Source organism: Eurosta solidaginis, chromosome 4 (assembly GCF_040869045.1).
Source record: "Eurosta solidaginis isolate ZX-2024a chromosome 4, ASM4086904v1, whole genome shotgun sequence".
Taxonomy (NCBI): Eukaryota; Metazoa; Arthropoda; class Insecta; order Diptera; family Tephritidae; genus Eurosta; species Eurosta solidaginis.
The window spans coordinates 185173912-185187150 of NC_090322.1; the positions used below are offsets into that span (position 1 = coordinate 185173912).

Here is a 13239-nt window from a genome sequence, read left to right on the forward strand (position 1 = left end):
TTTCTAAAATATCTATGCGCTCTTTAGTAATAATTTTTCTCTTTTAAATGACAATTTTTTACATTTTTCATACAAATATACTATATTAGTTATTGGTATCCATCAACACCGCACACATCCATGCATACATATAAACACAATCCCCATAAATTATGACTGTATGTGTGGTATCTTTCCCATTTGCTTTGCTCATTTCGCTGACGTTGGCTACACTCTGAATTTGCATACACATACTCACACATGTGGGGTCATGCCCTTGCATTTTTGTTTGGTATTTCATTGTCGTTGACTATGCATTTGTGGGCTGAATTGGAGCTCAGTTATGTATGTATGGATGTTGTGTGAGGAGCGTAAGTGTGGTGTATTCTTTCTCAACGCATATGTTGGGTATACCATATTTGGGTGAATTTTTAGATACAGCACCTATGTATGTATGTATTGGATGCATGTATTAAGTAGCACTATACCGGTTTTGTTGGTTGCCTATGACAGCCTGTTGGCGCCTCTTCTGTGGGTTATATGGTTGGTTTGTTGGCTTGAGTTGGGGCTATTGTTTGTGTGTATGTATGTAGGTATGAGAGTATAAGTGTAAACGGGTATTTACTTGGCGTCTTATTAGCCTGGGTTGTTATTTGCTTTGTTATTGTTGCTGTTGTTGTCGCTTGTTTGGTGGATTATTTTGTTCGTATGTGCGCTGTTGTTGTGGTTGGTTGTCTTCAGCATTCGCCTTCTGCTGTTGCTATTGCTATTGCTGTTTTATATTTCCTAACTTCACTTAAATATTCGCTTTTGGGTTGTTGTACTCACATGTCTGGAATGAGCGCACATTACGTATCCGACTCTGGTAGCGTACGTTTCGTTCTCATAGAATTGACGCGCGTTTGCGGTAAATAAATACAATTCGATATTCGTTTAATCGTCAATTTGAATTTAATCGAGAAAATAAACAAAATTTAGCATTGCTTTGTTTTTATGATTGTGGGCGGCATAATAATTGTTTTGTTCCTGCTGAAAAGTACTTTTTGTGTACTTTTTAAAGAAATATAATTTTTCGAGCGAATTACACGTATAAGATTTGTAAACATACTCTGGAAAGTGAAAATATTCTTTGGAAGTGATTATATAAATCAGTGAATTTTAATGAATGAAATTTTTGAAAGCACAAATCGCCGAAAAAGTAACACTTGACCAAAGTGAACAAAAAAGAAATTTGGGAATTAAAAATAGTTGACCAAAAAACTGGTTTTTGGTATGAAGCAAATGGTGAATTCCAAAAGATTAAAGTTACTGATGCTGATTGCTTAGTAGCGTCGAAAGTTGCAGTAAAATGTGGCTTAAGTCAACAAAGCAAAGTGCTACAAGTTAAAAAAATTCATGGCTCGATATAAAGGTATAAAAAAAACAGACAAAAATATTACAAAAGGCAAAATTTTGCAAAATTTTGTGGTATAATATTAAAGATTAAGAAAAAAACAGTGATTTATAAATAAATTTATGGGAACACCATAAGCATGAGAATTGATTTCGAAAACTGCAATTAAAAAAAAAACATATTTGATGCAAAAGCATAATTAACGGTGAAGCATGCCCGTAATTGGGAAACTAGACAAAGTGAGAAATAATTTTAACAACTTTTCTTAAATGTTGCCTAACTAAAAAGTGACAACAATACAATATAAGCAAAGGCATTAAAATTTATATCAGTTCAATTGAAAAAGAGTTAATACATACATACAATACATACACACATACATAGATCATAGGCATACTCACAAACAACATAAAATAAAGTGCAAAAAATTAGAAAACCTTTAAAAGTGAATCTGTAATCAAGTGTTACCATACATAAAACAGACAGTGAAGCAAAAATATCTGAAGAACCCTCACGTAGCATATACGATAGTGGCATTATGTTTCCTTATAGCGGATAACATAGGCTTAAGCGGCTGTAAGTAAAACATACTGATACATCATATTATGGTAAATTTGGAATAAGTAAAGTATACGAACCGTTCAGTTAAGACCAAGTCGATAGGGCTGGCGTAGAGCTGGCAAAAATATTCATATAATATAGTTGACTAATTAATCCTATTACTCGAATTTTAAAAACTAATTTTTTAGCAAGTTTGCTAATTAGCTATGAGGCACTCCTCACGCTCCTATGTAGCAACTGAACAAAATTGCTAGGGAATGCATTCCATTTGGAATTATTATACTTTTGATTGCAATACATTTATGGTTAGTCCCGATTAATGAATAAAAACTTTTAGTCACTATTCCGTTTTGCATTCCAGAATAATTCTCTTCTACGCCTCTTTTTTTATTCCATGGATTCAATCCATTCAGTTAATAACCAATCCCGATAGGGTAAGGTTGGCAAAAAAATATAAAACAATCGATTAATTAATAATATGGCATGATATGTACAGCGCTCATTTGAATTAAATATCAATTAATCTAATTTTGAAAACACCTTTTGCAGCAAGGATTCTAATTAGCTATGAGGCACTCCGAACGCTCCGAGGTAGCTGTACAGAGTTGGTAAGGAATGCATTCCATTTGGAGTATTTACACCTTTGATTGCAATACTTTTTTGTTAGTCCGGATTAATGTATAACAATTTTAGTCATTATTCTCTGACTAATTCTTTTCTTACTCTGTTTGTTCCATTCCATAGATTGCATTCATTGGACTGCAATACTCGAAGTACTGCAATCCGCAATGCTTTGCATTCCTTTTGCTTTTCAATATTATCATTTACTTGCCGAAAGCTTTTGAATTTTGTTATTCCATAAGAAAAAATCCTTTTCAGTTTATTATTCCACATGAGGAATGTATTTATTAATTATTTCTTAGTCCGGAATAATACAAAAGAATAATGACTAAAAAATTTATTCATTATACAAAAAAAAAAAAAAAAAAGAACAAAAGCTGCAATTCAAATGCAGGAATGGGAGTGCATGGATTGTATTCCAGGGTGATTGCATTCTTTAACAATTCTGCAACTGAATAACAATACGTTTCTTCTGCACTAATAATTCTTACAAATATTTTTAAAATCAATTTACAATTTATCGATTTAAATAACGCACAAATTACATACAAAATTAAATCGTAAATTAAACAAACATAATTTTATTCAATTATTAGTAGCTGCTATACCTATATAGTAGGTAAAGTTTGAATTTTTAGAGTGGTGCAATTAATGGATCGCATGCATAAAAAGAGAGCACTTGCTCAAACTCGATTTTAATGTGTGTATCTTGCTGGGACTGGGACATGATGTATCACATACCAATCAACACATAAAAGATAACCCTCACAGTTCCGGTTCTATTATATGAAGATCACAAGCGACTTTAACATAGCTTTCTCATATAGGGTGACCAACTGCAACCATACAGAGATTAGCGGGCCTGTTCTAGATTTCGATTCCGACCAGATTTGGTCGATTTGAAAAGGTTGCCTCTGAGCAGTCGGAATCGAAAGTAATTAGCCTATTAAGCACACATAATTATATTATTTTTCCAACAAATAAGTTTTATTAAATTATTCATTTTATTTGGAGGATTTATAACAACTTTTTGCTGGCCTATTTGTTTACTTAGTATAACAAATCTTAATTTGAAAATTCTTATCAAAAATTTTCCAAGCTAAACAAAGCGATTCTGGTCGAAAGGAAACCGACGTGTTCTCAATTTCGGTCGATCGATTTTTGCGATTTTTATGCACAATTGCACGGTATTCTTGCCTCTGCATTTCCGAAAACCATTGGTGCTGCCATTTTGTTCAAAATTTTTGCACAATTTTAATTTAACTAAAACTAAAATAAATAAAAACAGCTGTTTCGCTGATTATCGACTGGAAATGAAAACGATTCGAAATCGACTTCATATCGGAATTGAGAACACCAAAAAAAATTGACTCGGAATCAGCGTCGTTTTACTTTTCAAAACGAGTCAGAATTCAGAACAGGCCTGTATATTGGCATACTATGATGGTTTGAAAGAATTTCCACTTTTACAAATCCCTGGTGAAAGGCCTCTGATAGGTTAAAATTACTTTAGTTTTGACAAGACTATGTTGGTAGATATTTGGAAAGGAATTATTTTCGGGATCATTACAAAATAGTTCCAGAAATATTTTTGTATTATTTACGAATTGCTTCCGGATATTATAAGGATTATTTCACGAATTATTTCGAAAATATATTCGCGATAATTGCCAAGATATTTCGGGATGAGTTTCTCAGTATGTATATTTTTGCTCATTCTGCGATTTTTTGGAATAATTTCAGGAAAAGTCGCAATTATTCGAAGACTATTTCTGAATTATTTTCGAGTTAATGTCGGGGTAATATTTGACCATTTCAGGATAATTTATAATTGAAATAAAAAACTCGTAGAATTGCGTACACGCTTGTTTACATATCAAATACCTGCGCTCACACCTTATTTTGATTTTGTATTATATCTGTCCCTATTCAATACAAAAAGTTCCAAATTAAAGAAAAAAAAATATTTTTTTGCTGTTTTTTTTATTTTCTAAAAATTGAAAAAAAATAGGGAAGTGAACGAATTTTCAGGAACCTTTTTTTTTTTGAATTTAAAATTATGCCCCTTTGAACGCTCCATATTGTCTGTGGAACCAGTTGTAGCCTCTTAAAGGCCGATTCATACGACTGCAGAGCTCAACAGGGCATTAGAAGAAATAATAGAGCTTCAGAAGACCACAATCATTTCCTATATATTCTTAAAATGGGATGTGAAATAAACGAGTTGTAATGAAACAAAATTTCGACTGCATGTATAGGTATATCAAAAAATTAGGAGTTTTTTTTTTTTTTTTTTTTTTGTTTTCATACGGGAATCGAACACTTTCACAGTAAAGGCATGCTTTTTTTGGGTTAAAGGATAAAAGGAACTGTTTCATATTATCTCATTACCGGAATTATTACCTAAAAAATGAGAAGTCTGAAAATAATTTTTTCTGAAGGATTTTTATTATAAAGGAAATAGTAATTTGGCTCCCTGAAATATTTTAAATATAAAATATGCCTTTCGTTCCAAGAACAGAACCATAATTTATTTGAAAAGTGGACAGGACAGGCAACATATATTTGATAGGCATATATGTAGATATAGACCACGGTGATAAAGCAATATGAGAAATCAGATATTTTCTGGAAGAAAGTGACAAAATACACCGCCTTGTTGAAACACACGAATATTATGAAAGTAAATGCTTATAAAAAATGTTATGTTAAACGATTAGGACGCAAAAAGAGAACGCAGAAGAAATGACAAATAGGAAACTTGTTTAAAACCCATTGCTTAGAATCAATAAATCAATAATACTATAGTTAGTTGAGATAAAAGACACTTTTTTAGAAGAAAACCACTTACCGAACACTTGCATATAACGAAATTGAGCTGAAAAATGTGTAACACTGGAAAACATTTCAAGTAGTGGCGCCCTCGTCAAAGGCCAATGCATATATTGCCTACATATATACATGTATATACTGTGCTTAAGTATTTATATATGTGCATGAGAATGCATTAGCCCAGCTAATGTAACATTTTAGAATACGTTAAGTACATTGTTGCAAGTACTTAAAGGCTTGCAACATGAGCACTTTTAAAAAATTACAAAGCATACATAAGCACTTATGTACATATGTAATTAGAGTCACTGAAAGAGGCGGCTAGTGCAGTATGCCAAAATATACAAGCAGGTACTGATGCGCATGCTTAAGTACAACCCAAAGAGACACATGTGCATGTTTCAACTACACAAAACTACACAATTTTACTGATAAACGCTTAGAAGGTCATTGAAAATAGATGGCCTGCATTAATCCATACATATGTATGTGTTTGTTTGAGCGTACTAGATGTACATACATATACATATGTATGTAAGAGACAGTGAAAAACTGCGGTAGGTTGCTTCACGATCAACATTGTCAGAGCAGTTGGTCTAAAGTTTTAATTTTTTCAGTAGAACATCGCCATTTCAAGATTTACACAACACAAAGATCTTTTTGTGCCTGAAAATGTGCATATGAGTTATCTGCAAAATGACGCCCAACGTTGGGTAAACACTAATATTCCGCATATTTAGGGGTTTCAACCGGGCAGCTCGCCTTTCGATTTGCCAGTCAAGTTATGCGGAAAAATATTTTATCGAATTGCAGGAACGGCAAGTGCAGCAAGGAGCCACTGGACAGTTATTCGTATATTCTTTTAAAAATTCGTTTCTCAGAAAGCCTTTTAAAAAGTTTGTGGCAGAAACTTTAAATTGCTTTTACAAGACATTGGCAATTTTTTTTTCAATTTAAGCATTTTTACAAGCTTCCTGTGTTTTCGTTTAAATACAATATTTTTAAAAGAAATCGCAAAGCATGACATATTTAAGAAACGCAATTTTAACAATACTTTTAAGTTACGATCTTTTTATATTAGCCGTCGAAAACCAAACCCTTTCTTTATTTTATATAAAATTGAGGCCTTTACTTCTTTAGACAAAAACAGGCAATTAAAATTACACTTCTTAGTCCTAGATTGCTGTACCGAGGGGTTTTCGCAGCAAAACTCTCGACCCCTGCTGCTAAGTGCTTCACATTTCTCAATGCTGCAGGCTATTGTCCGAGGTATCTCTTTTCCCTCTGATTCATACCCTTCTCCAATTAGCTTTTCTGATTGGATTAAGCTGCCGTTCCATCGCGAAGGCTCGTTTAGTTTCCGCTAATTTTTTCCCCGAGTAAGACGCACTACTTGTAGCGCTTTTTTCTTCTCTCGATTGTGACCTTATTATCACGCTCTTCTCACAACAACACAAGATATCGGGAAAGTGAAATATAGCCGGGTATACCTCTTGGCTGCAAATTGTCCAATATACTTAGTTCTTGGTCACAGAAATCACGCCATAATCATAAATAAAACCAGTCTATGAAACGAATATTATTTATGACTCGATTCGCGGGAGGTGGAAATGGGGGTGAGGGAAAATAAGATTCAAATGGGATAAGGATGGGGACATAGATGTGGACAAGGGCGGGAAAAGTTAAAGCTATAAACCAGATGGGGGGGGGGGGGGGGGGGAAGCAAGTGTGAAAGGATGGCGCGGGAGAAGAAGAGGTAGGGGATTTATTTAGAAAAAGAAAGTATGTGGTGGAAGGGAGAGGAGAAGAGGGGAATAGGAGTGAAAAATGAAAGAATGCACTATAAGGAGCAGCTAGAAAAATAGATAACAAAAACTCTCAACACGGTCTATCAGCGGCAGCAACGCGCTGGTTAATAGCTAGTGGTCCATATAGAAATAAAAATGTTTTCCTTTCAAAACCTAAGGGTATTTTTCTTCCTTTATATTAGGTCGGTTGAATGTTTGTCCGCTTTTCATACAAATCTTGCAATCGATTTTTTAGTAACTTCTCATTGAGCTACAAACACGAAGCTTCACAGATAGGTTAAGACGCCGTAACAAAGGAAGGAGGAAAATAAAAATAAAATAAAAAAGTTTAAGCACTTCCTTTATATAAATGGACAAAAATCAGTGAGAAATATCTCCTTATATAAAGACATATTCTTGCTAAACTTTGATTTTTAAATCTTGACATAGAAATTGCAAAAATATTTATGAATATTTATTTATATTTATGCAAAGGAGCGCAATTGAATGACTAATAATATCTCCTTTCCTACCAACTTTCCAATCCAAATAATGTGCGCTCTACTTTTATATTTTTACTTCTCATAAATATTTTTGCAATTTCTATGTCAAAATTTAAAAATCAAAGTTTAGCAAGAATATGTCTTTATATAAGGAGATATTTTTCGCTGATTTTTGTCCATTTATATAAAAGAAGTGCTTAAAATTTTTCTATTTAATTTTTATTTAATTTGAAAATAAACGACTTATCTTGTTTGGTTGATTTTCCGACAGGGTGGATAAATGATGTCTATACCACTATCTGAGACTTTGGACATAGTTAGCTCAACAATAGTTCATAACACAAAAAACAAAGTAAAAGTATGCAAATCACAAATACGCTAAGAACCACTTTACGTCAAAACTATTTTCAATTCAACAATAAAATATATAGACAAACAAACGGTTTTGGAATGGGAAGCCCCACATCAGCAATTCTTATGGAAGTGTTCATGCAAAATCTGGAAGAAAAGTACATACAGGAGCTGAAGTCCAAATTAGGCGTGTCATTTTATGCTAGATACGTGGATGACATAATATGCGTTTTGACTACTAATAACGAAGAGCTTGTACTGGAGTACCTCAACAAGCAGCACGGAAATATAAAATTTACAATGGAAACCGAAAAAGACGGAGGAATCAACTATCTAGACCTCACGATAAATATTGATAAAGAAGCCAAAAGATTTAACTATGACATATATAGAAAGTCAACGGCCACCGACGCAATAATACACAATACCTCAAATCACCCTCAACAGCATAAAAATGCAGCATTAAGGCACTTGGTACATATACTTGAAAGAACACCGCTTACACAAGAGGCATACAAGAGAGAATTCGAGGTCATATATAATATCGCTGCAAACAACGGATATAAAAAAGCACTAGTAGATAAGCTCAGAAGGACAAATGGAGAACCAAAAAGAAATAATGAAAATGAAAATAATAGCTGGACGACTATGACATATACTGGAAAAGCAACATATAAATTGGCAAACTTCCTTAAAAAATACAACATTAACACAGCATTCAAAACATCGAACAATCTAGGTCGAAAACTAAGAACTAACATTAACTCAGAGGATCCGTTTAGCAGCCACGGCACCTGCGGATGCCAGCATAGTTACATTGGACAAAAAGGACGGCAAATAAGAACGAGGTTCAGAGAACATATTAGAGATTACAGCAAAAAAAATACGGAATCCAAACATTATACCCGAGTATAACTTCGCGAATCACATGGTCGAGAATGAATGTTCCCCAGCAAAAATCAATAAAACAGTTAGGGTTCTTCACATACAGGAAAAGGGCCGACGTCTCAACGTACTCGAAAACATGGAAATCTACAAGCAGAAAACATTCGACGGTAGAATAATAAACGAACAGATAAACAAAATTTCTGACACAATATTCGAGCCTTTAAAACTTGTTTACAGGAAACAACTTAATCACACAGGTACAACAGACAAACACACAACAACAAATAAACACAAAACAATTAACACACCAAAACAAAAAACCGACAAAGAAGGTCAAACGACTAAAATCACAGATTTCTACCTACCCCAGTCAGCCACACAAATCGATTAGTAAACCACCCTCGGTTCAGAATGAACACACAGCACATACACATAACTAAATATACACAAGCATCAATTTGACAATACCTGCTCATACAGATCAGAATGAAAATCGACACTGATGATGGCACAACGCCGAAACCGGTTTGTCTCAAAACTAAATTTGACAAGGGATGACGGAAAATCGTTCCAATATACATCATTGAAAATAAACCTTCACATATCGCAACGCAAAAACCCAAATAAAGTAAAAAAAAAATTGAAAGTTACTGAACACGAATTTAATAAACGTTGAGAGAAACAAAATTTACCGTTACTAAATTGAAATTAATTATTTCAAGGTATTGATCAACACAGAGAGAGCGTGAACCAAATTGCCACACAAAAAACAAAAATTCGAAAGTAAATTGTTTTTCAATAAATTAAAAATAAATAATATATCGAACAAAAAGCAAATAATAAAGCATACAACAAAATTGCTCTTCAAATTGTTGCAATATTTTTTTTTTTTTTTGTTTACGTACTGCTGCCAAAGAAAAGCTTGAAATGAAAATTGGAACGAAATAAAATGCCAATGTTGCCTTAAGCCACAATCTTTTACTTTTTTCATAACTGCCTATCTGAGAAGCTGCAAAAATTTGCCAACAAAAAAAAGATCATATGCATTGCATGCCACAAATTGTCGTTTACAGTTACCAATTTACAAAACACACACTCGTTGCTTTGCTCTTCATTTTTTTTTTACCTTTTCTATATTTTTTCTCTATTGGTAGTATTTTATTTGTCCTTTTTTTGTTCAAATATCAACTTGTGCCATCAGCAGCATATGTTTGCTCTTGCTCTTAAAAATAAGTAGGCGTAAATATGTCTGCAATTATGTGGGTATGTTGTATGCTGTTGTCGCCACTACTGTCAATGGCTGTCATTTAATATTTTGCCCTGTACTTACTCCTTGCCATGCTGCACAGTTTTGTCGGCCTTTATTCTATTGAATCCTTTTTTATCGTTGGTTTTTTTGTTTGTGTCTTTATACATTTTTGCACGTCAACTTTAACGTTTTTCGTTCATTACTTTTCTCTGTTGCTTCATATTTTTGGCAAACAATTACTTTGACTTTATTGACAGAAATCAACACCACACTTAATTTTGTGGCACAGAACGTAAGGTTTCTTTGGACTGTTCTCGTCGCTGAACTGCTCCTATGCTACTGGATCGATATTGATGAAATTCCACAAACAGGCGTCGGACCTCTATGACATGAATTGCCCGGTGAATCCTGTACTCAAAGAACAATACCCTAAACTCACAGAAGAGGAACGCATACTCCCTAGAGAAATGCCAGTCACTCTAGCTCAACTTAGATCTGGATACTGTAACAGGTTAAACTCTTACCTATCCAGAATCAACCCCGACATACAAAACATATGCCCTGCTTGTAACGTATCCCCACATGGCACCAACCATCTCTTCAACTGTATTGTGGAAGCAACGCCTCTAACACCCCTCTCATTATGGTCCACCCCTGTTGAAACAGCAAGTTTCCTTGAACTCCCGTTGGAGGATATTGATGACAATTTGTGATCGGTTACACCCATTGGATGAGGAAAAGCACTGCTACAACAACAACATATTGATTAAATTTTTCGAGAGTGTTCAAGGGTATTTCAAAATGGCACAATCTGGTCAACAAGGTAAGGGTAATTTTTTAAAACTTTTATTTTTCGGATCCCTGTACGTTTTAAAGAACGTATACTGATTAAATCACCTGGTATTTTTTGGGTACGTTTTAAAACTGGGTACCTATAAGGAACCCGGTCCTTTTTAAAAACCGAGTACTTTTTGGGGTAGATTCCCAGAACCGGATACTTTTTAGGACTCGGGTACTTTTTAAGAGACGGGTGAAATGAATATAATCGTTTTTCCCACTAATTACGTGTATACAGACCATCGTCTGACGGTTCCGATTACCGTATCTATTGCCCGATTTGGTTGAGATTTGGTAAAGGGGTAGGTAGCTCTTTGTGGACCAGGATCCGACCTATTTCAATAAATAATACATATGGTGCGATTTGTTCGAGATTTATTATTAAGGTAGCCTTTCGAAAATATTCACTTTATATTCGTACCATATGCCCTACCTTTGGTCTATCTGATTAACTTTTAAGCAGTTTACACCTATTACTCTCCCTTCCCCCTCTTCCCCTTTTCCTTATCTTTTTAGTCACTCTTCCCTCTGCCTAACTCTTTTTCTGCGTCTCTTTCTCCCTTACCGTCTCTTCCCAAAGGTCAAATTTGCCATACCGTTGTGAAATTGCCGTTTTCAGTTATTGGTCGATATAATTGTCACCTTGTGGTCAAATCGGAAGGCAAACGCATTTGACGTTGTATGACAAGCCATTTTCATTGAAATGGCCAAGTTTTGACTTAGTGAAAGCAGTATTCTTATTGGACATTGTGGTGGCCCACTGCCTCAAATGTCCCAATGAAACCAGGCTAATCCTGTTAACTTTTCTTTTTACTCTGTATCAGTACTTGCTTCAAAATACATTAAAAAAACAAATTCTGTGATAATTATTTTTCGAAACTATCTAATGTTGACGGACATGCCTTTTAATAGTGATTTCGTTCCTTATTTAGAACACCATAGAATAAAATAATGCTTCCCCATATCTCTCATCTTACTATGTGTAAGTCTCATAAACTTAGGGTTTTTTCCAATTAAATTTCAATTTAACAAATTTCCACTACTCGAAAATTTTCAAAACTTTATAGCTCAGATTTTATACGACATTGTAAAACTTAATGCAAGAGACCTAAAAAATTAATAACTAACGGTAGATTAACTGCTGGTGTTATTAAAACGTTACTAATACGTATGTATACCCCACTGTGTCCACTTAGAGCTTTCCTAGCGAGTTACTGCAGTTTTACGATTGCTTTTGATCTCATTAAAACAGAAGCACTAACACTTCAATAAGCTTTCATGTATGGCTTAAAAATTGATTGCCATTTGTCAATTATTGAACACAATCAACATTAAAGCCATATAAATGTTAATCTTCCACTAAATTGGTTCAAGCAACTGACATAAATAATTTATTCTCATTAGTCAGCCGCCAAAAAGATATGTAGAAAAGACTGTTAGACTGACAGACAGGCGGTTTTGTGAAATGTGCACAAATAGGCTTAAATTAAGTAGAAAAATCGACTAAGAAATAATGAAAATTAATTGTTTGGACATTGTGAAATGGAACATAACAACAGCCATAACAAATTCAATAAAAATTAAGAGATGCTACATACATATATACAGACGTACATAACAGAAAACAGTACTAAAAACAAATTTGAGTTAATGCCAATAATTTTGAAAGTCTTTTTCTACTCAATGGTTTTTTTTATTGACTGCTCTTCTTTGCATGATCTGCTGCGAATGTATGGTTCTAAACTTTTTTTTTTGAACTGAGATTGTTTGTGCAACGCTTTAAATTATTTGTATAGATTATGGCATTTAATAGAAAGGGGAAAGCATATGAACATCTATGTTTATTTATATATATATAAGTGCTTTATAAAGGGTAGTTCGTATAGTGTTTTTTGTTTTAAAGTTAAACTTCTTACTCGACGATGAGATGTTTACACTGAAAGAGATATTAGACCAAAATATAAGTACAGCAATAAGACCATAATTTGGTAGCGTAATTTAGGTACTTCAGATTTCCCAACACAGCGACATAGGGCAAACTTGCTGTCAGTTTGCAACCAAATTTCGTGAGAGCATAGGAAAGTTGAGCAAGAAAATTCAATAACTTCTTACTCGACGATGAGATGTTTACACTGAAAGAGATATTAGACCAAAATATAAGTACAGCAATAAGACCATAATTTGGTAGCGCAATTTAGGTACTTCAGATTTCCCAACATAGCGACATAGGGCAAACTT

The 13239-nt window shown here is 33.9% G+C and overlaps 1 protein-coding gene across 1 annotated transcript in view; it reads left to right on the forward strand.

Annotated features, from left to right (window-relative positions):
• The first annotated feature begins 860 nt into the window (after nucleotides 1-860).
• rst (roughest) overlaps nucleotides 861-13239 on the forward strand; it is a 133390-nt gene continuing 121011 nt past the window's right edge. The window contains exon 1 of the mRNA XM_067784175.1: nucleotides 861-1948. The gene's annotated coding sequence lies outside the window, so the exon portion shown is untranslated. The remainder of the gene's footprint in view (nucleotides 1949-13239) is intronic.